General features: G+C 52.1%; 1 protein-coding gene across 1 annotated transcript in view; it reads right to left on the bottom strand.

The window, feature by feature from the left end:
- The window catches only part of LOC134532248 (nuclear receptor subfamily 2 group E member 1-like), a 69,710-nt gene that overhangs the window by 5,715 nt on the left and 39,630 nt on the right, over positions 1–24,365 (bottom strand). The gene's annotated exons all lie outside the window — the stretch shown is intronic.

Here is a 24,365-nt window from a genome sequence, read left to right as displayed (position 1 = left end):
GGCACGTCGTGAGCGCCGCGGGTAACCGGCCGCAAGCGAGCCATCTCACGAAGATCGCTGAAGCCGAGGTACCGCGAACGCGGAAACAGTTACAGCGCTTCATCGGCCTGATCAACTGGCTCCGGTGCTACGTCCCTAACTTCTCAAGGACAATAGCCCCCCTGACGGACCTCCTGTCACCCCAGTCACGTTACCGGTGGAACGACCATGCCCAGCGCGCATTCGAAGAGGTCAAACTCGCCTTCACACAGTGTCACACGCTCACGCGTGTAAACCCAGAACGTCACCTCTACCTACAGACGGACACGAGTAACCTCGGGGTGGGCGCGGTACTATACCACGTAGGCCCGGACGGCGAGCGTGAGGTCACAGACTACGCTAGCGCAAAGCTCGGCTCGGCAGAGCGCCAATATCACAGCAACGAGCAGGAGTGCCTATCCGTAGTCTGGGCCATGAAAAAGTACCGGCCACACCTCGAGGGAAAGACCTTTACACTGCGGACAGATAACCGATGCCTGACGTGGCTACACACAATGCAGGGTAGGAAGGGCAAACTGATTCGGTGGGCCTTGTTTCTACAATCGTTTGATTTTGAGGTAGAGCATGTCCCCGGCACCGAAAATCAGCTGCCCGACCTGTTATCACGTGAACCCGACCAGAACACCGAACTGCGGGACGACGACGACTGGGACGCCATGCTACCCCCAGTCACGCCAAACCCACCCGAACACGGTGACACTACATGTAGCCGCCTCACGGCCGAAGCCCAGGCCGAGGAAGGACCGCCCAACACCGCCGCCGACCTGTATCGGCGCGTATGCCAGGCCCAGGAGACGTCAGCCGACGCTGACCGCCGACGTCGACAGATCCCAGCGGCCGAGCACGGTACCTGGCGTGTGCAGGACGGCGTAGTCACGACGCGGACCCCAGGCAACCACGGCGACTGGCGAACCTACGTCCCCACGGAGGCGCGAGAGGCCAAATTGCGGTTCCACCACGACCACGACCTCGCGGGGCACCCCGGGACGGACCAGACCCGCCGCGAAGTGGGCCGACACTACCACTGGCCAGGTCTGACCCACGACGTCCGTGAGTACGTACGCGAGTGCGAGGTCTGCCAGAGATGAAAGGCACGCCGACGGGACGGGGAAGAGCAACAACGGCCTAGGGAGCCCACCACAGCCTTCCAGACCATTGCACTGGACGTGATGGGCCCCTACCCCCGCACGCCCCGCGGGAACCGCTTCCTACTTGTCGTGACGGACTTGTTCACGCGGTGGACCGAAGCGTACCCGTGCAGCAACATCAGGACCACCACTCTACTTCACATCCTGACCAACGAGTTTATGTCACGTTGGGGCTACCCCCAGTCCATATTAACAGACAACGCCAGCCAGTTCCTGGGCCGTCAGTGGAAGGCCTGGTGCACCGACCACGAGGTCGAACACCACTCGACGCCAGCCTACCACCCGAGGGCAAACCCCACCGAACGACGGAACCAGGAGTTGAAGGCACAACTGCGCATACGACTGGGGGCGGACCACACTCAGTGGGATACCCACGTGCCAGACGCATTGTTCTGCGTCCGGAGACGCACCAACGCCGCCACCGGCCGCACACCGGCAGAGATGGTGCAGGGGCACAACCTGCCACTGCCAGGGGAATGGACCACACACGGACCACCCCACCCGGCGGAAGACACAGCCGACCGCGATCGGCGGCGCACCGCCGAACACGAAGAGGCTCGACGACGTCAGAGGCGATACGCCCAGGAAATAACACCCACGACCGAACACCCCCCGCCTGCGGTGCGGGTAGGCGACAAGGTGTTTGTCCGCGTGCACCCCCTCTCCAACGCGCCCCGCAACTATTGCGCTGGACTCGCCCCTAGGTGGAGCGGCTCCCACCCCGTACGCCGACGGCTCGGGAGGACCACTTTCCTAGTACGCACCGGCGGGAGACGGGACAGGAAGGTACACCGCGACGATCTGCGGCTGGCCCACCTACCCGGGGAGAACCCCCCCGACGAGGAGGTAGCACCCACACCGGACACCGAGGGAGCGCCTGAGGGGGACACGCCCGCCGAGACCACCCCGGCACGAAGCCCAACTGGTCAGAGCCGACCACGGACACTCGTGTACGAGGACACGACGGCCACACCGGCACCAGAGGTAGCCGACTAGCCCAGCGGGACACCTACCCGCGAAGACGAGCCCCAAGGACCCCTCATCGAGTGGCCTCCGGACACTGACGATCCCACGACTACACTGAGACCGCCAGAGGACGGCGTCGAGACACTCTCGATCACCGAGCTCCCGGACCCCCTCAGCACCCCGACAGAGGACGGCGAGGCTGAGACCATTCCCGTGGTGACGGAACCAGACGACGAGACCACTGACCTGGGGCCACCTGGCATCCCAGAGCGGGAGAGACGTCCGTACCACACTATGCCGCATTCAGCCCCGGATGACCTACAGCCAGACGCCGCCACATCGCCCCAGGAGCCCCCGGGCCCAGGAGACGCCCCAGGGAACCTCCCCCCGAGGAACCGCCGGCCACCCAGGTACCTGGACGACTACGTACGGGGGAAGGCGCCACAAGCCCCCGCCCACGTCCCACCACCTGGACTCTCGACGCGGGACGAACCAGGTCCAGAGCGCGGGCCCTACCAGCTGCCGGACCACCTCGGGCACTCGACGCGGGACGCACCAGGTCCAGAGCGCGGGCCCTACCAGCTGCCGGACCACGCCGACGAGCCAACACCCGGCTGTTCGACGTGGGACGACCTGGATCGAGTACGCAGGCCCTACCAGCTGCGGCCGCCGCGAGCACCACCTGGCTGGAGCTGCTGCCGTAGCTAGGGGCGCCCCCACGTAGCGGGGTCACTAGCGGCGCAAGGTCGGGCTTCTCGAGGGGGGGGGGGGGGCGTTTGACGTCGTCCGACCGAAGGCCACCCTAAAGCCCGACCTGCAACCGCCAGTATTCACCCCGCTAACGGAATGCGCCCCTAGCCATGGCCCACCCGAGTCAGGCGAGCCACCAACAACTAAGGTAGAACCCGGCCTCCCCCAAATAAACAGACTTCAATCAACCACGTTATAAAAACAAACACTAATTATTAAACTATGTTACGTAGTAATTTAAAGTCGGTTGACGGAAGTGCGACGTAGGAGTGCCCGGGCACTCACGTGTGTAACTACAGCAATACGCGTGTGAGTGTTCCCCTGGCGGCCTTCTGCCTGAATCAATCAACCAGACCTTATGACATAATTATTCAAACCTTGTGTTGCATCATTAACCCCACCAGAGCAATCTGACAAGAGACGAACAGTCGCTGGTGTGACGTAAAACATTCAAACATAATAATTCTTAAATATAATAACTTTCAATTCATAGAAGGGACAAATGACCTTAATTCACCCTTTATAATTAATATAAGAATTTAGCATCATTAAATTCTCTTATTAACTTATCAGATCAGAAATTAACGTAATGAGGTCAACCCTGGCGCGAGGGCCACCGAGCCTCGGCCGGACGCCATGACATGACGCCAGTTCAACGCGACTCGTGGACCGGGTCGGACGCACGTCCCACGGAGAGACATCATCCTTTGTCCACACCGAGTTCACTTCTGGTAAATATAGTCATTCTCCAAACCCTTTTAATAATCTCTCCGTGTGTACCCGGTCCAGCTTTTCGGTCCAGGACCTAATCCGGCCGCATAAATATCACACCCCCCTCCCCCTGCACCACACTTGGTCCGCGGGGTAGGTGCATTATCCGGTACGGGCCGACTCCCGAGGACAGAACTTTTGTTAATTCTCAGTCGCTCCGGCGCTGACACTCCCCGTAAGGGAACTCTTGAGCGAATTTAGCTGCGGTCCGCGCTCCACTGCCGTGGACGCGAGCACCGCCTCAATACGCAGATTTACGGGATTGGCCGCCTCCAATCACCCTCACCCCTCGTTGAGTAACCAGGCTCAGAAACGCCTAGGGACGCGATAATACGGAATAATTAGTGACTTTGTAACATTTCTTTGTAACTTTGTGCAACGCACCCTCGTGTAACATTTTCTTTGTAACCTTGTGCAACGCACCCTCGTGTAACATTTTCTTTTGTAAACTTGTGCAATGCAACCTCGTGTAACAATTCTTTTGTAAACTTGTGCAACGCAACCTCGTGTAACAATTCTTTTGTAAACTTGTTCGACGCATCTCTCCACGTAACATTCGTAAACTTGTCTAACGCCACCTCGTGTAACATTCCTTTTGTAAACTTGTGCTACAGTAATTCAGTAACTCTCAGACTCAGTTGCGTGTAATTGTGTAATTTGTATCTTGTAACGTCAACCCTTGTACGATGTGGCGTGTAACCAGCAACGTTACACCAGAGCCACTGTCGACCGAATAAATGACGCACGTCATTTATTACCTCATTTCAGCGTACGCTTCTTTCAACCTGTTATTCCCAACCCCCGCCGAGTAGGGAAGTCCTCAAACCCACGCAACACCGCCGACGGTCCTAGTGGGCCACGCAGGGCAATCGACCCCACGACCCAACTACCGACTAGCACCAGAACTAGTCTGGCGCCCACCCGGAATCATTACATTTGCAATAGCCACTCCCGCTAGGAACCGCACCGGGACTCGAGCCCGAGACCCCGGTCGACGGCAACTGTTTTGTGATTTCTGTGGCTATCTCAAAACATAATTGAAACGCGAAATCGATTTGACTTCATGTTGATTATTAGTCTAGTGTGAACACTTTAGTGTTAAAGTCTCATATATTTATTCATCATGAGTTCGTATCCTTCCTCTTTTGTTAAGAACATCTGTATAAAATTTTATACTGATATTTTACTTCAACTTTGATCCATAGTACTTGCACAGACATATGAGTCGCCTAGAATCAAAACTAAGTCCAATTTTGGTCAAAATGGAGTTGACACCTGACTCATATAGGTACTATCAGTATAAATGAACACAATAACGAAGTGTTTGAGTCTCTAAACCGTCCATAATGCATTTAAAGTGACGCGAAAAAAAATGACCTTAGGAACAAAACTTGCCTTGTCCATAGTGCAGTTGGAATCATAACCGGCTTTGTCCATGTAGTAACAAAACTTGCCATGTACACTACATAATAATGGCAAATACATGAAGAGAGAATCAAAAGAGGTCATGTCCATAGCTTTTTTTTGTAGCATAATGTTCTACAGTATAAAGTGTACAATATTACTGGTCTTACATGTTTTTACCAGAGGCTATATAGGTAACAAAACAGCAGTGTTTTATTGTATACTAGCTGCAATTTTGGAGGGAAAACAGCAAAAAAGTGAGGTTACATAAATGTAACATTGTCTCGTGCTGAACTGTTTTTGGATGTGATTAATTTCAAAGTAATAATTACGTAAAATGGATGCTGTTAACGTGAAAGCGACACCAGTACGTGGATGCAAAAGAAGTAGAAACGAAGAAAATTGGAAGGCAAATATAAATAAACGACAAAGGTAAGGAAAATATTACAACACACTCTCGAAAGATTTTATTGCTACTGAATTATGATTTTGATAGAGTATAATTCTTTTGCAAGACTGACTATGTCTGTACCTTTGGGTTTTACAACAAAAAAACATTTGTTTTTATAATTTTTTCATTTTGATTATTGTTGTAAACCAGTTATGTTTTGAGTACACAGTTGCATTCCTGATGATTATTACCTATTTATTGTTTATGTTACTGAACATTTATTAAATAGTATAGTAATAACAATTTTATAGCCATAATATGACATCTCAAACAAAGCTAAACGCAGTAGGTTTGTGTTTGTTACAGGAACACAAGCATAGTCCAGCCAAGGCCGATAGTGTGTGGACACAGGGGCGTAGGAACCGGGGGGGACAGGGGGGACGTGTCCCCCTGAACTTTTTGGATGGAGGAGACTGTCCCCCCCAACTTTCTAGACCGTGATATTTTTATTTTATAATATTATTCTGCCCAACTTTATTTGTAATTTCTTCACTCATCAAATTTTATTTTAAGGAAAAAATAATAATTTTAACATCGATGTATCCAATGGTTAGATACAAAAACTGCTTAAAAAGCGCTATTTTGCACTTTTAAAATCAAAATTTTCCTGTGGAGGACCCCCGGTAAGAGGGGAATGGGTTTACATGACATCAAAATCATTATTTGTCTCCCCTAACTTTATGAACACAGCTACGCCAATGCGTGGACATAATACTAAGGCATTTAAGTGCAGTACCTTAAGTAATCGTGATATCAAACACGTTCATGCAAAATTCTATTCTTGTGCCCAAAAGACTGTGCACGACAGTTTAATATTGAAGTACACAAATGCGACGATTCCTTCAAGACCAAGTTCAAGAAAAGACAAAAACAATCAACTGACAAGAGATTGTTCTATCAAATATTTTGTTAAAAGAGGTGTGAGTGCCCCAGGTACAAACGTGAAGGCTCTTATTCCCGTTTGTAGGATGACATTTTTGGGTATATAGAACTTGTCCAAATATCGAGTGCAACATGTTTGCAAAATACACCTAATAACTGGCTGTGCTCCGAAAGAAAACCGAGGAGGAGATCGCCAAGCAAAAAAGTTTGAAGCCAAAAAGTTTTAAATTAAACACTTTATGGAAAATTTGAAGGCGACCGAAACACACTATTGCCGAGGTAAAGATGCATCTCGAGTTTATTTACCATCTGATCTAAACGTTTATAAATTATGGAGAATGTATAACAGTTCAGTTCTCGTGAATCTAAGAGTGAAACAGTCATATTTCAGAGACTTTTGCAATAAAAATTTCAATATTGGGTTTGGTTCTCCGGCAACCGATGTTTGTTCGACGTGTATTCAGCTGCGCGAACAATTAAAGAGAGTGACAATAGTCCAGTCGTTATGTACTTTTAACCTTCGATTAAATGCCGAGTTAATGAAACTTGGGGTGGTGGTTCGGTATGGTACAGTAGTGCCCCACCCAATTTAACCAACAAAAAATCCTTGTGGAAACTTTTGGGGGGCTGAAAACCCCCAATTTTTTGGAACTTTTTTCAGTTTTTTGCCTATTTCGTTTTTCTTTTGCCTCATACAACTTAGACTATTCTATTCGATTTTGTAGAGCGTTAAATTTCCTACAATTTTCACTATTCAAACATCTTTTTGGACTTCATACTTCCCGAGATACAGGATTTCAAAAATGTGCGAAATATCCCAAATTGGAAAAATATGGCAAAAAACTGGTTTTTGCTGTATATGTTTCATATTACAACATATCCAATGGTATCATGGTACTTGAATCCAATTTCCTACGTTAAGCAACCTCCCTCACCCTTTATTACCCCCTCCCCCACACCGTGATGATAATGTTGTACAGATAATAAACGTGCCAAATTCACTCGATTTGTCTTTCACTGAGTAACCCCTCCCCCCATCAATGTTTTTTTTTTAAATTACATTTCTCTTACCTGAATTCATGCCTCAACATTTTTATGTTGTGTGAATAATACTCAACTAATAATATTTACATACGAACAGGTACCTATTTATTGGGAAATAATATGTAGTAAGAGTACTGCAATAGTACCTATCAATATTTTAATGTTACAAGGTGTTAAACCGCCCATGTTTGGCTCCGAAGGGATTTTGATCTTCTATGTAAATCTCTTCATGATCCTCTTGATCTTCTTCTTCTGGTGTGGGGGTGTCTTCAATTTCATCTTGAAGGTCCGCTTCAGGGGAGTTCTCACATGCGTGGCTGCAACAGTTTTTGCAAATGGTGGAACACAGCAGTCCTACTTTTTTGCAGCTGCAGGCTGCTGTGGTACACCCTTATTTGCATTTGCATGAAACGATGTGGAGGATGTTGTCTGGGGCGACATTTCGAGTAGTGGTGGTGGGGACGATACCTCTTCTTGTCAGTGTCCACCCCCAAACTGATGGAAGCAACTCGTTCCCCAGCCATGTCTGTACCTGCAGATAAGTCCGGAAAGCGTGGTGGGTGGCCGCGTCAGTGGTAGGGGGCAGCCTTGCCAACTGATATTTAGGTTTGGCCATAGATTTCGTAAAACTTTGGTACTTTAAAGTGTCCAGGGTTTCTGTGGTCAAGTCCCCCCTGAACAACTCTATGAGAAACCTCTCACCTGCCTCAGTAATTTGAGAGGCAGAGGCATCTGGCTCTTTAAATACTGCTGCTAGGGAATGTAGCGAAGTGTTTTTTTTTCATACAATTTGCAGATTTTTTTCTTTCCCTGTCCGAAAGGGGCCGATGTGGTGTCGCACCCACTTATTGCGTGGAGAAACAGAAGGTTTTTTGGATCGAATTTGCAGTAGGCGGGCGAATATAACAACGATGGGGCATTACCTCTGCCACTTTTTTGAAAGAAGACATTTTTATGGTAAGTGGAGGCAAGTGTTGTGAGCAATACGAGGAGATCCACATCCTCACCAATTATGGTGACACTGTCATATTCAGTCGCCTTCGACAGCGCCATGTGAACAATCATAACGTCAGCATCTTCAGTAGCCTGTTTGTCTTCAATGGCTTCTGTTGCCATTTTTGTCATTAGCATTTCGATTAGGTTTGTTTTGTTCACGTCGTTGGATAAAAATGCCTCCTGAGCCACAGTGACAGGGGTTGTGGCTGAAAAAACAAACTTAGTGGAGGTGTGCAGCAAAGCCCGGCGAACTCTTTCGGCTCCCGAAGGGAGACGCGTACCTATTCTAATTTTGTCGAGGTTCTGAGAATAGGAAGAGGGGTATTAGAAGGGGAAGGGCATAATCCCGTTATGTTAATGTTTCCTCCTTGACAACTACAATCCAGCGTGACCCATCAGAACTTAGTTCTTTAACAAGAAATAAAAAAGGATTGTTTCAAAAATAACTATTTGTATTTGGAGGAAGACAAGATATAAAACCTTTATTGGATTATTATTGATTAAAAAAAAGGTTAAAAGAGACGGTTATTATTAACTAGCTGAAGTACCAGCATTGCCCGGGCTAAACACATCGTAAGGAAGATTTTTTTAGTAAAATAGAGAATTACAAATACCACAATGCAATAACAGTTGCCATGGCGACGAAGAAAATTGAGTTGAATATATTTTTTTAAAAAGGTTTTTTTATATACTTACAGTTCCAATGATCTCCCCCCTTCCCCCTCAATTCACAATATCATCCAAAACATTCTCCTTATCACTATTAAATTTTGTATAACGTATATTTGACATAAACGGGAAGTTAAATGCTTAAGGCCCCCACGACTTCACCTACACCCCTCCTCCCCCCATTGTAACGTCAAAGGGACAATGCAAAAACTTAAATTCATTTAACAGGGTGGGTACTGGGGTACTGATAGCTAAGAACAGGGGGGGGGGGGGAGGTACTCAGCCAACGACAAATCGAGTCAATTTGGCACATTTTTTATCTGTACAACATTACCATCCTGAAGGGGTAAGGCCTAAAGGTATATGTACTTCACGAGGAAGGGGGGGGGGTTACAAAAGGTGGGGGAGGTTGCTTAACGTAGGAAATTGGATTCAAGTACCATGATACCATTGGATATGTTGTAATATGAAACATATACAGCAAAAACCAGTTTTTTTGCCATATTTTTCCAATTTGGGATATTTCGCACATTTTTGAAATCTTGTATCTTGAGAAGTATGAAGTCAAAAAAGATGTTTGAATAGTGAAAATTGTAGGAAATTTAACGCTCTACAAAATCGAATAGAATAGTCTAAGTCGTATGAGGCAAAATAAAAAAGTTATAGGCAAAAAACTGAAAAAAGTGCCAAAAAATTGGAGGTTTTCGGCCCCCCAAAAGTTTCCACAAGGATTTTTTGTTGGATAAATTGGGTGGGGCACTACTGTACCATACCAAACCACCACCCCAAGTTTCATTAACTCGGCATTTAATCTAAGGACCCACCCTTTTTGAACCTATAACTACTGAACTACAATCGCCACCAAGAAAACAAACATCATGGCAGAATTGAGAATACATAAACTTAAGGCCAAACCATTTTACGGCATTGTATGGAAGCCAGATGTTAAAGTTTTAATGTACTCATATGACTGCCAAAAAAAATTGGTTTTACCAAAAGTTCCAGACCAGGCAGCATATTATTCATTCCAGTTGTACTACTACAATTATACAATGTGTAAGGGTTTTTCAAAAGATAGCCAACCAAAGGAAGATGTTTTCATTTATGTTTGGAAAGAAAATGAAGCAGCTAAAGGGTCGAAAGAAATGGCCTCTGCAGTTTATGGTCGCCTTTTTCATACAGTGCACAGCCAGGAACAGGAAGAGCTAAGACTTGTTTCAGATGGCTGTGGCGGCCAGAATAAGAATACACCAGTTGTTGAAATGTTATACTGGCTGACACATGACGCTGCAAAACACATAAAAAAGATTCATGTGATATTTCCGATAGTCGGCCATTAGTATATCCCTCCAGATCGCGTGTTTGGATGTATGGAGAAAGTTTTGAGGAAACAAGACACCATCATACGCCCGGAAGACTATCGTGATATATTTAAATAATTCGGTTCCATCATTGAACATGGGAAAGACACAACTCTATTTGACTGGAAATCAAGCAAGAATGAAATATTTAAACTTACGATGTATTGGCATTTTCAATTTAACAAAGCTAAAAGGATGTTCATTATGAGATCTAAATCTGGGAGAGCTATTATCAGAGGCGAGGAACATTACCGAACCGATTTTGGCATGTATAAAGGCGTATGCAAGAAGGGTAAAACATGCAAAGGAATGACTAAAGTGCCTTTAGGATTTCCAAACGCAAGATTAAGCAAAGCTTAACTTACTGATGTCGATAATTTACTCAAGAAACATTTTGGTGGAGACTGGCAGGACAATGGTATGTTATTGTATTACAAAGACGTATTGAACACTCCTATTGAAGATGGTGTTGAGGAAGTTTGGAAGAATGGTGTGACCCTTATGGATTTATTACACAAGGCAGTGCTTAAGACATAGGTATTGCAGTGATTACTTATGTGAATCAGTGTAATCAGACACACATTATTAGTAAATTAATTTTACTATCAAGTGGCCAATTTTTTGTTTGTTTTTTAAGTGGTTTATTTTAACAGTACTCATTAAGAAATACCATTGTTCATTATGACTCATATAAAAGTGGTTTGCTTAATATAATATTTTTTTTACTTCTTCAGTAAACAGCGATTAAGCTACTTTGCTGTCATAAAGTTATAATCAAATATCGCTATGTCCATTTATTTTAGAAACATAACCAGCCATATCCAAGGTTCAATATCAAAACCAGATATGACCAAACAATTTTTTTTTATAATAGACGAATGATCGCTAATTTATGTATAAAATAGGTGTCTTTGTAATTTTTATTGATGCTTGAATCAATTTAATACCATTCCATACTTTATAACTATGTGATAATGTTCACAAACATTTTTTTGCGATTACTCAAAATCACTTAGAGTGGACATAGCCAGTTTTCATACTAGGTGACTCATATATTCACATTGTTAGCTTTGGAAGCATTATGTTTACGAACATTCTTACCACATCTGCAAATACTTCTAAGTTGCACAAGGTTACTGCGGTAATTATACTCCCCTTAAACTTAAACATTTCCACTTTAAGTTTTCTATAATAATCTCACTGGTGTGTATTGGGGGTTTGCACTGTAACTGTATAGATATCACAAATCATCTGTATAGATATCACAAATCATCCATTGTATTTTATCCTGCCCATAGAAAATATACTACCCACTTAAAACGATTTTTTTTTGTTTTCCTAACCTAACTAAACAAAGTGTATTTGGGAGGGGTCCGGGTTAGGGAGGGACCTAAGTGCGTCTCAGGCCGAAGCCTATACGCCTTGGTCATGCTGGGATTAGCCATGCAGGGAGAGGGTCGCATGCATCGTGTGCTAGGAGGGGATAGGCCAGCCATGGCAGCGATTGGCGCCATGACTAACTCCCCTCACTCTTAACTCTAGACTAAACTACTAGATAAGTTGGGCCCAGGTAAAACCTGCATAGCCACAGGGAAAAACCTGGGCACTTTCATGCGGGATGCCAAATTTCATGCATTAATTTCAAGCAGGTTAAATACGGGAAAAAGAAGGATGGTTCAGGAAGAAGAGGTGGTCAGAGCAGAAAGAGTCTACCATGCGGGGTTTGGGCGCTTGGACTTAATGTCCGCATTGTTTGTTGTTCTGCAGTTCTGGATCTTCTGACCAGGGACGCAAGCGCCCCTACTTATTACATTCCACTTAGTAGGTTGGAGCAGAAATAATAAAATAAAAAAAGGAGGGGGGAGTTTTGTTTACTGGGATAATTTTTCGGTACACTTAATAAATATGGTACACCATACGTGCCAGTATGGAATGCCTACCGTAACTATATGAGAAAAAAATCGTATGAATTATGGCGCACCTATTTGTTATGGCACACCATACTAGAACTATGTTTATTGGCTGCAGTAGGAGCCCGTTATTTCGTCTGCAGTGGGTTGCCGGAGATTAGGAAAGGATTCAGAGGAGCATAAGATCTGTTTCTGGAAGAGGGGAATGAAGCCTAAAGGGGAGGGGGAAATCACTGGAGTACACATACAAAATTCCTGGCCATTTGTTTACAATTTTTATCAGATGTACTTGTATTTGAGGTTAAAATACTAAAGGTTTATGCGATTTTGATGGAATTTAAGAAAACTTAATGTTGTTTAAATACGAATTACTTCAGAAAGTGTATTTTAAGATCAAAAATTGTGCGAGAGTCTATATGTCTACATATGGCAACAAAAAAAAAGTACTTAAATATATATTTTGATATTGTCCAGCCGTATAATATGAATGCATTTGATGCCAGCCGATAGTGCGCCTCTTAGTCGCACAGGCCGCGATGCCTCTCCGACGCCTCTCAAAGCCGTGTGCCACGAACACGCCCGCGCGTGCAACATGGTGCAACGAGTGTGACTGCACCGAACGACCCGCAGCTAGCACCACTACCGGCCACCTCGGCGGAAGCACTCCGCCGGGTGTGGCAATGTGCTTCCGCCGGACTATAATAGCATCAAGGGCACATGTTTTCTCTCACAGACATAAACTATGTAATGTATATTTCATCAAATGTTTTTATTTGTTAATTCCATTGTTCAACGTGCGAATAGGTCCTAAACTTGGCCGCGTCTGTTTCCCGCGCGCTGCGCTTCTGGCGCGCAATTGGCAGGCCTGCTGTAGCGCTGTGCTACACGAGTGAGTCAGTACCCACCGGGAGCTCGAAGAGGCTGGTCGTCTTCGCGCAACGTTGAGAGGCCACCTTCGCGCCAATTCAGCAACCGCATCTAGATCGTGAGTACAACACCACTGGCCGTGCATCACCGCGCATCACCGCGCATCACCGCGCATCACCGCGCAGGTCTTAGCAGCAACGTCCGCCACGTACTGTTCGCTCAAAACTCCCACCTCTCCATTGTAAGCGGGGTCATCGCCGAACAGCCGTACACGCGCAGAGCTCTCTAACCCCGAACAGTCGCGGCCAGGGGATGGATAGCACCATGTAGAGGTTGATGTGTAATAAAAACCACACTTCACGTAGCAGAGTGCATCATTTGTAGTATAAGGCGTCTTGGGTGGCCTAAACAGCCCAAGGATCACCTCTACGGACACGTCCCTGCCTCCCGCCACTTGGCCGAACCCAAACCCCGAGACCCATCCCGCAAGACTTGATAGCTTTGACGGGGAGGCAGCCGGAACGGTGTCAAAATGGCGCCCACCTAGTGTGGCAACATAACAACGCCGCAAACGCCATCCGAATCGCTGAAAATCCGGCAGAGTTACGCGTAGGGACAGCACAAAGGGGAGAGAAAGCGCGCGCAGACGTGCAGGCGCCGCGGAACGGGACGCGCCGGGGTAATCAGGCCACGCCACCCCCCTCCAGCACTAAGATCGTTCGCTCACTCCCTCCCGCATTCCACGGTTCCACCCCCCCCCTGCACGCGTACAGATCGTTCGCTCACCCCCTCCCGCCTAACCCCTCGAGTTAGAGTGGACTGCCACGACCGATCGCGCGCCGAGGACAAACGAGCGCGCCCGAAGATCACCGAGCCGTCACCAGCCGCGGCCGCGTAAACAACCGCGTGGCGCGTGCGTGCGGGCAAGACCGCTCGGTCGTAAGCGCAAGGGGGCGCACCCCCGGATCTGCCCGCGCCCGCCACCGACGCTTCATCCCGACGCTCGGGTCGGACAGCCGCGGATCGCGCATGGACAAGAGGCCGGACGTAGCCATTACCATGGAGAGCTATTGCGCCGGGTGCGGCAAGCCGCACACCACCAGCCACAGCACCGGTGAGTACCCCCACCTGTACTGCACATGCGAAACGGTACGCGTCAAGACGGAGGGGCAGCCCAGAACCCAAGCGGGTCCCCAGTGCGCCGCTGTCCACTGTCCCGGTTACCGAGGCGAGATAGCGAGATGCCAGCAGTGCGGAACAATTAAACACCGCGCATGCGCAGACGCGCTGGAATTCGTAAATTTCCGGGACGGACTTTTTCTGTGTGGGGGGTGCGAGCGACGCGCACGAGGGCACCCAGGGGGTCAGCTAGCTACCACGTCCCGCCCCCTCACCGGGCCTATTACCCTCCCGGAGTTCGCGGGCCTCAACCACGAGGATCCGCGCGTGTTTTTGCGAGCCTGCGAGGCGAGGCTCGTGCGGCACCAGATACCGCGGGAAGAGCGGGCGGAACGCGTGAGTGCGCAGCTGCGCAGCGAGGCGCGCGAGTGGTGGGCCCAGGCGGGCAGCTACGACGCAGACTGGGAAGACTTCGCCCGCCAGCTGGAGGCGCGCTTCAATGACACCCGAGCCCTGAACACATGTCGGAGTGAAATGTTCAGCCGTTGCCAAGGGGACGGGGAGGCGGTGGAGACGTTTGTTTATAACAAGCTCAGACTATACCGCCGCCTAACACCCGGGGGTCAAACTAGCGACATACTGCCCTTCATAGTGAAGCTAGTGTCCCCCGAACTTCGCCCATTCTTGCGCGAAGCAGTGACTCGTGGGCTGGATGTTTTTCTCGCACGAGCACGAGCCGTAGAGCATGACCTTCAATCAGCTCGCAGCGCCAAGGGCGTCGCGATGCCCCGGTCAGCCTCGTCCACCAAGGGGGCGGCGCGTGCAGAGGTCGAACGTGTCGTAGTGCCGTACACGGGCCCGCCGCCGCCGAGGGGCAACTACCGGCCCACCGACCCATCCCCGATGGGGGAGGGGATGCCCCTACCGGGCGCTCCTCACCGTGGCGCTGTACAGACGCGTCGCGACGACCACCGCGGGGGAACACAGGGCGCCCAGGACAGCCGGCCACCCCGCTGCCGCTACTGCGCGACAGAGCAGTACCACTGGCACACGGCGTGCCCGACCCGCGAGGCAGTCTGGCGAACGCGAGGGGGCGAGGTGAAGCTCCCGGGAAACTCCGTCTAGGGGGCGGTGACGCAGCTGGCCACCACCCCCCAATTAACAGCCCAGCTCCGCGGAAAAACTCACCCCGGCACCGCGGAACCACCCAGCTGCCACCCCGCCCACCTATCACAGCTGGAGAGGGTCCGCCTCACCTGGTCGCGGTGTCCGCGTCCCGCTCCAGGTCGCCGGCGAGCGACGCCGTCCACCTGGCATCGGCGCCGCCCCCGCACGCTGCTGCGGGGGCCACTCAGCTGCCGTCCCATCCACCTGGCGCGGGTGGGGGCGGCCCGCCTCACCTGGTCGCGATGTTCGCATCCCGCCCCAGGTCGCCTGCGAGCGACGCCGTCCACCTGACGTCGGCGCCGCCCTTACACACGCTGCTGCGGGGGCCACCCAGCTGCCGTCCCATCCACCTGGCGCGGGTGGGGGCGGCCCGCCTCACATGTTCGCGGCCTGCCCCAGGTCGCCGGCGAGCGACGCCGTCCACCTGGCGTCGGCGCCGCCCCCGCACGCTGCTGCGGGGGCCACCCAGCTGCCGTCCCATCCACCTAGCGCGGGTGGGGGCGGCCCGCCTCACCCGTTCGGGGCCTGCCCCAGGTCGCCGGCGAGCGACGCCGTCCACCTGGCGTCGGTGCCGCCCCCGCACGCTGCTGCGGGGGCCACCCAGCTGCCGTCCCATCCACCTAGCGCGGGTGGGGGCGGCCCGCCTCACATGTTCGCGGCCTGCCCCAGGTCACCGGCGAGCGACGCCGTCCACCTGGCGTCGGCGCCGCCCCCGCACACTGCTGCGGGGGCCACCCAGCTGCCGTCCCATCCACCTGGCGCGGTTGGGGGCGGCCCGCCTCACCTGGTCGCGATGTTCGCGTCCCGCCCCAGGTCGCCTGCGAGCGACGCCGTCCACCTGACGTCGGCGCCGCCCACACACGCTGCTGCGGGGGCCACCCAGCTGCCGTCCCATCCACCTAGCGCGGGTGGGGGCGGCCCGCCTCACCCGTTCGCGGCCAGCCCAAGGTCGCCGGCGAGCGACGCCGTCCACCTGGCGTCGGCGCCGCCCCCGCACGCTGCTGCGGGGGCCACCCAGCTGCCGTCCCATCCACCTGGCGCGGGTGGGGGCGGCCCGCCTCACATGTTCGCGGCCTGCCCCAGGTCGCCGGCGAGCGACGCCGTCCACCTGGCGTCGGCGCCGCCCCTGCACGCTGCTGCGGGGGCCACCCAGCTGCCGTCCCATCCACCTGGTGCGGGTGGGGTCGGCCCGCCTCACCCGTTCGCGGCCTGCCCCAGGTCGCCGGCGAGCGACTCCGTCCACCTGGCGTCGGCGCCGCCCCCGCACGCTGCTGCAGGGGCCACTCAGCTGCCGTCCCATCCACCTAGCGTGGGTGGGGGCGGCCCGCCTCACCTGGTCGCGATGTCAGCGGCCCGCACCAGGTCGCCGGCGAGCTACACCAGCCACCGGGTGCCCCCGTCGACCCCGACAGCACCTGCGGTGCCTCCTTATGCACCGGCGTACCCCGTCAGGACGGACGGGGATGACCAGCGCTACCCGTCAGTGGCCCGCACCAGGTCGCCGGCGAGCTACAACAGCCACCGGGTGCCCCCGGCGACCCCGACAGCACCTGCGGTGCCTCCTTATGCACCGGCGTACCACGTCAGGACGGACGGGGATGACCAGCGCCATCCGTCAGCGGCCCGCACCAGGTCGCCGGCGAGCTACACCAGCTACCGGGTGCCCCCGGCGACCACGGCAGCACCTGCGGTGCCTCCTAATGCACCGGCGTACCCTGTCACGACGGACGGGGATGACCAGCGCCACCCGTCAGCGGCCCGCACCAGGTCGTCGGCGAGCTACACCAGCCACCACGTGCCTCTGACGATGTCGGCAGCGCCCTTGGAGCAGTCGGGTGAGTCGCCCCACCTGGGACAGTTGGGACCTGAGGCTGGGTACCTACTTAGGATACCGGTGGCCATGAATGGGCAACCTGTGCATGCATTAGTGGACACGGCTGCCAGTCATTCCTACGTGTCAGCTCAACTCATACCTGAGGGGGACCTGATCCCGGAGCGTGAGAATGTACAATTAGTCACCGAGGGGTAGAAGGCACTTACGGTCGGCCGCACCCAAATCACCCTTGCCATTAGAGATCACACCAGTCAAACCACCGCCCTCGTGATGGATGGGCTCAGGGACCAGTTGATTTTAGGGTTGCCATGGTTAGCCCAGGAGGATGCTACAGTAGAAGTGCGGGCGGGGAGGGTGCACGTCGGCAAGCAGGAGAGGCGTACCGTATACGGCCTGGGTCGGCGGCTACCACCTCGGCGAGAGAACCCCATCACCCTAGATGAATTGCAAAATGGTGTACCACCCGAGCAGATAGACCTAATTAACCGGGTATTGGCACAACAACCGCAAGTGTTTGCTGCTACTGATATGCTACGACGCACCACGGTCGCTGAGCACGCCATTCCGACCAGGCCACATGAACCCCGGTTCGTCAAACCGTTCGGGTTCGGGCCCAAGGAGAACGAGGTCATCCAGACGCAGATCGCTGAGATGTTGCGCGATGGCGTCATTGAGCCAAGTGAGTCCCGTTACAATTGTTTGATTGTGATGGCCAGTAAGAAGGATGGCTCAATGCGCTTTTGTGTCAACTTCAAGCCAATTAACGCAGTCACCATACCTGCCCCCCCTCCCCTCATCAACATCACGGATGCCTTGGCGGGGCTGGGCGATGCATGCATCTTTACCTCGCTAGACCTAAAATCAGGATATTGGCAGGTGCCGGTACGCCCGGAGGACCGGCACAAAACAGCTTTCACCGCGCCTGATGGGAGGCGTTTCCAGTTCTGCGCCATGCCGTTCGGGCTGATGGACGCCCCTGCGACCTTCCAGGCCATGATGGTCCGCGTCTTGGATGGCTACGCCGGCGAGTTTGCTGCAGCGTACCTAGACGACGTGATCATCTGGTCGCGGTCGTGGGAGGACCACGCACGCCACCTAGGCCTGGTCCTTGAGCGGCTGGCCAGACATGGACTCACATGCGCCCCCCACAAATGCCACGTGGGTGCGCGAGAGATTGAGTACCTGGGGCACCTCGTGGATGTCGAAGGCTGTCGGCCGCTGCCCAAACACCTGAACCTCATTGAATCCAAACCTGCACCCAGCACCTGTAAGCAGCTACAAAAACTCCTAGGTCTCTTGAACTGGCTAAGATCCTTTGTACCCCACTTTGCCAGCATAGTTGCCCCTATGACCAACCTATTGTCACCGAAGACCCGGTTTCGGTGGACAGAGGAGGCAGATCATGCACTGGCCACCGTCAAGCACGAGTTCCGGGAGTGCCACCGACTCGCCCGCTTGAGGCCCGACTCCCCGCTATACTTGCAGACAGATGCAAGCCAAGAGGGGATGGGGGCCGTCCTATACCAGGTAGGGGAAAACGAGGAACGCCGGATAGTGGAGTACGCGAGCGCCAAGTTCGGCCAGCCCGAGCGGCGGTACCATGTGAACGAACAGGAGTGCATGGCCGTCGTTTGGGCGATGCGGCGGTACCGACACCACCTGGAGGGCCGGCGTTTCACGTTGAGGACAGACAGTCAGTGTCTAAGCTGGCTGGATTCCGCCCAAGGCCGCAAGTCGAAGTTCACGCGGTGGGCACTCATGCTCCAGAGCTTCGACTTCGCGGTCGAGCATGTGAAGGGGCAGGACAACCAGCTCGCTGACGAGCTGTCACGTCACCCCGACCCTAGGTCCACTTTCCAGGACGACCACAGCTGGGAGGGGCTACTACCCCCACCAGGTACCCTACCTGTCGCCACCGGGGAGGAGGCACCAGCGGTGTTGTGCGCCGTGACCACGCCCCCGGACATTGCCCCAATCCAGGTGTTCGAGACCCTCACTGCCCTAGTGGCGGCCGTGCAGCATGCCCAGCTGACGGACGAGGCCACTCAGACCGAAGTGCAGGCGGGTGAGGGAACAGTCCACCCCTACCAACGGGTAGTAGACGGAGTGCTACAGACACGGGTGCCTGGCGACATGGAGGCATGGCGTCTCTACGTACCCGGGTGCGCACGAGCTGGCGTACTACATTTTCACCACGACCATGACTTGGCTGGCCACCCCGGGGCAGACCAGACGCAGACGGACATCCGCAAAACATTTCATTGGCCAGGCATCACCCGCGATGTTAGGGGTTATGTGCGACAGTGTCAGCGCTGCCAACAGCGGAAGGCGCGGCGGATGGACGGAGTGGAGCAACAGCGCCCCCGTCGACCCCGTGACCCCTTCCACACACTGGCACTCGACATCATGGGGCCATATCCCCGGACCACTCGGGGCAAAAGATTTTTAGTGGTCATCACGGACATCTTCACAAGGTGGGTTGAGGCCTTCCCAGTGTCCAATGTACGAGCTGGGACCATAGCAGCTCTACTGGACCAGGAAATTTTCCCGCGCTACGGCTTCGTGAGGGTTCTACTGACAGACAATGGGTGTCAATTCACTGGGAAGCGCTGGCGAGCTGACTGTCGTCGGTGGGGCCTAGACCACCACACCACCCCTGTCTATCACCCCCAGGCCAATCCGACCGAGCGTCGGAACCAAGAACTAAAAGCACAGTTAAGATTGCGCCTGGAAGACGACCATTCTAAGTGGGATGTACATATACCCAAGTTACTGTATTGTCTTAGGCGCCGTACGAATGCCGTCACAGGCCACAGCCCGGCCGAGCTGCTGTATGGACAGAACCTCGCCCTACCAGGGGAGTGCCGGGTGGCAGCGGCCATCACGGACACACTAATCCGTCCGGAGATTGAGGAAGGGAGGGAACAGGCCAGGCAACAGCAAAACCAATTCCTATCGGAGCACACACCACAGACCAGTCACCCCCCAACGCCCCTACAACCTGGACAGTGGGTGTACGTGAGGCAGCACCATCTGTCATCGGTCGCTCGCAATTTCTGTGCGGGGCTGGCCCCCAAGTGGTCGGAGCCAAGGGAAGTGCTCTGGAAATCCGGACCCACGTCATACGCGGTCCGTACCCCCCGGGGACGGCCTGCCAAGGTCCACAGGGATGACCTGCGGTTGGTAGCACCCGGGGTAATGGAAGGCGTGTCACCAGGGCCCAACTCGAGGGTGCCTCAATCAGAGGGCCAGCAGGTAACGAACCAGCAGGTTCTGCCAAAGGGCACCGCCCCACCATCTGATGATAACATGGGACTTGAGCCGATACATATTGCCCCCCCCCGAACTGGAAACTCCAACTGCCCGTACACTGAGCCCTCCGATCGACACCGCGGGTGGCACCCATCAGGACTCCCCGATATGGCAACAGAATGACGAGGAGGAGACAGAGGAATGGGATGAGCCATCATGGATGCTGAACATGAGCTTGGTAGATGCCAACCCCCAGATGTCTGTCGATGAGTCAGGTGATGAGTCAGAAGGGGGGGAGGAAGGAACTGACATTGGGGGAAGGTACCCATCACGCACGCGGCGGGCTCCAGTCCAGACGTGCTGTCTAGACGAACATGAGTCCATGGATATCACGCCCCTGGACGAGCCCGGGAAATACATAATTGAGGATGTCACCCCCCCGGACGAGCCTGAGAGAGACCAAGCTAGCCATGCCTACACCCTGGCCGAACATGGGACATACATAATTGAGGATGTCACCCCCCCGGACGAGCCTGAGAGAGACCAATTTAGCCATGCCTACACCCTGACCGAACCTGGGACATACATAATTGAGGATGTCACCCCTCCGGACGAGCCTGAGAGAGACCAAGCTAGCCATGCCTACACCCTGGCCGAACATGGGACATACATAATTGAGGATGTCACCCCCCCGGACGAGCCTGAGAGAGACCAAGCTAGCCAGGCCTACACCCTGGCCGAGCCCGGGAGATACATTATTGAGGATATCACTCCCCTGGACGAGACTGAGGACAATACCTCGGACAAGTTCTTGCCCCTGAAGGGGTGCCTCCCGCCGAACATCACACCCGAGCAAGCGGCAGCCCCCTCCCCTCCACGGCGGCCACAGAGGACCCGCAGGGCTCCGGTTCACCTTGCTGAGTACGAATGGACCAATCATCAGGGCCAGGCCAGGGACCCTACAGTGCCACCACAGTGCAACTCAATGGAGCTTATCCACATCAAAACATCACTGCCCCTACTGAGGGGGAACGAGCATAGTGAGGGAGGCACACAGTCATTTTCTTGTTTGAAGAGAGATGCTCAGGGCCTAGAATCTCACCCCAGGCATAGTACACCACCCCAGTGCCGCGCTTCGAGTGCATCACTCCCGTGCGATCATTGAGAGGCGTCGGTGCACATAGCGGCCTCAGATAGAGGGGGGCATTTGACGCCAGCCGATAGTGCGCCTCTTAGTCGCACAGGCCGCGATGCCTCTCCGACGCCTCTCAAAGCCGTGTGCCACGAACACGCCCGCGCGTGCAACATGGTGCAACGAGTGTGAGTGCACCGAACGACCCGCAGCTAGCACCACTACCGGCCACCTCGGCGGAAGCACTCCGCCGGGTGTGGCAATGTGCTTCCGCCGGACTATAATAGCATCAAGGGCACATGTTTTCTCTCACAGACATAAACTATGTAATGTATATTTCATCAAATGTTTTTATTTGTTAATTCCATTGTTCAACGTGCGAATAGGTCCTAAACTTGGCCGCGTCTGTTTCCCGCGCGCTGCGCTTCTGGCGCGCAATTGGCAGGCCTGCTGTAGCGCTGTGCTACACGAGTGAGTCAGTACCCACCGGGAGCTCGAAGAGGCTGGTCGTCTTCGCGCAACGTTGAGAGGCCACCTTCGCGCCAATTCAGCAACCGCATCTAGATCGTGAGTACAACACCACTGGCCGTGCATCACCGCGCATCACCGCGCATCACCGCGCATCACCGCGCAGGTCTTAGCAGCAACGTCCGCCACGTACTGTTCGCTCAAAACTCCCCCCTCTCCATTGTAAGTGGGGTCATCGCCGAACAGCCGTACACGCGCAGAGCTCTCTAACCCCGAACAGTCGCGGCCAGGGGATGGATAGCACCATGTAGAGGTTGATGTGTAATAAAAACCACACTTCACGTAGCAGAGTGCATCATTTGTAGTATAAGGCGTCTTGGGTGGCCTAAACAGCCCAAGGATCACCTCTACGGACACGTCCCTGCCTCCCGCCACTTGGCCGAACCCAAACCCCGAGACCCATCCCGCAAGACTTGATAGCTTTGACGGGGAGGCAGCCGGAACGGTGTCACATTTATACACACATAGAAGAGATCGAGCAGAACCTCAAATGACTGGGAAAATATATTTACACAAATAATTATATCAATAATATATTTTAAGTTTAATGTTCAGTTTGATCTAGTCTTTGTTTCATTTCAACTCGTATTAATATTATGAAGGTTCATATCAGACTGTTTACATAAACAAACATATTAACCGGTAATAATTTGATCTAAATTTATTCCGAGCAGCTAAACTACAATCGTTAATCAAAACAAGCTAGAACAGCTGATACAAATATAAACAAATGTCCACCATATTAGTACTATCAGAATGTGAAAATCCGAAGGAAAAAATGAGAGAAAAACAGCTTTACTTATAGTTGTTAATGCTTCATCTTGATACTTTCATAATCTCTGTGGGTCGCCATCTTGTTTTTGACTGCTATAGGCTGCCATCTTAGTTCCGAAGCTTGGAGGTAAGTGTCGCTGATAAATTTTATTTTGTACAGAAAACATGAGTTTAGTGGCTCGGGATCGACCCGAGAGATGCCAGTATGTTAACATTAACAGACAGAGACCTTAGCCACTAGGCTACAAGATCAGTTCAAAAATAAAGAATTAAATAAAAAATATATACTTTGAAAGTATATCTCAGGATAGCTACAGTACTAATCATGAGCTTATCAGGGGTGGGGTAGAGGCAGGGGAGGATCTTCCCTGGAATAAAGAAGCCCTTCACTGAGGGGGCCTTACTTTCACCTGCAAATGCGTGACTGTGAAACGGGTTTGATGTCCAAACTATGTCTTATGGAAAACTGTATATTTTAAAGTTGTCTGCTTATTGCATTCATGTAGGACAAAATATGGGTGTATACAAGATACAAACACCCTATCCAGAGATGAAGTGGCGGTTAGCCCCCCGTGCAAAACTCTCAGGCAGATTTCCCCCCGCTCCCCGCTAATCTTGCAGATTTGTGCTCTTGGTACTAGTGGGGTTAGTTTACCAGATGGTGCCATCTTTAATTCGTGGTGTTGTTGCCAGAGGGCATCTACATTAAAATTTCTAAAAGTATCAGATAGATAGCGACACTGTTTGGCGACTATCTTTAGTTTCAATGTCATCTGCTAGAGAGCACTAGTGTCGCTCCACCCCCTATTTTGGATAGAGAAGTGTAGGTACAGTGCACCTAAGGATGCATTCCATATACGGCATAGAGTGGACAAGAAAATCTTCCAATGTGCTACATCTCCTGCCATCTTTGATTCAGTACCCCACCATCTTGGGTGGAGAAGTGTAGACATAGTGCAGACAATACATCCATTCCATATTGTGCATTAGATGCACGAAAGAGACGCATAAGAAAGTTCCTAGATTATATCTTGTATTATTGTCCTGCATCTTAAAATGAATAATTAAAGTTATAGTGTTATGTATGCATACAAGGACAGTGCTAGCTCAAATAAGGATATGCCTATTATATAAGCATTCTATGCACGATATGGAATAGATCATAGGTGCACCTACTGTAGATGAAAAAATGGCCTCCCAATGCAGCCGATAAACACATTTCTTGTATGGTGTGCCATACCAACAATATGTACCATAATTCGTACAAAATTTCTCAGTTACAGTATGCATACAATATATTT

The sequence above is a fragment of the Bacillus rossius genome, chromosome 5, assembly GCF_032445375.1.
Source record: "Bacillus rossius redtenbacheri isolate Brsri chromosome 5, Brsri_v3, whole genome shotgun sequence".
Classification (NCBI taxonomy): Eukaryota; Metazoa; Arthropoda; class Insecta; order Phasmatodea; family Bacillidae; genus Bacillus; species Bacillus rossius.
Note: the sequence above shows the minus strand (reverse complement) of the source record. Positions and strands in the feature narration are given on the sequence as shown.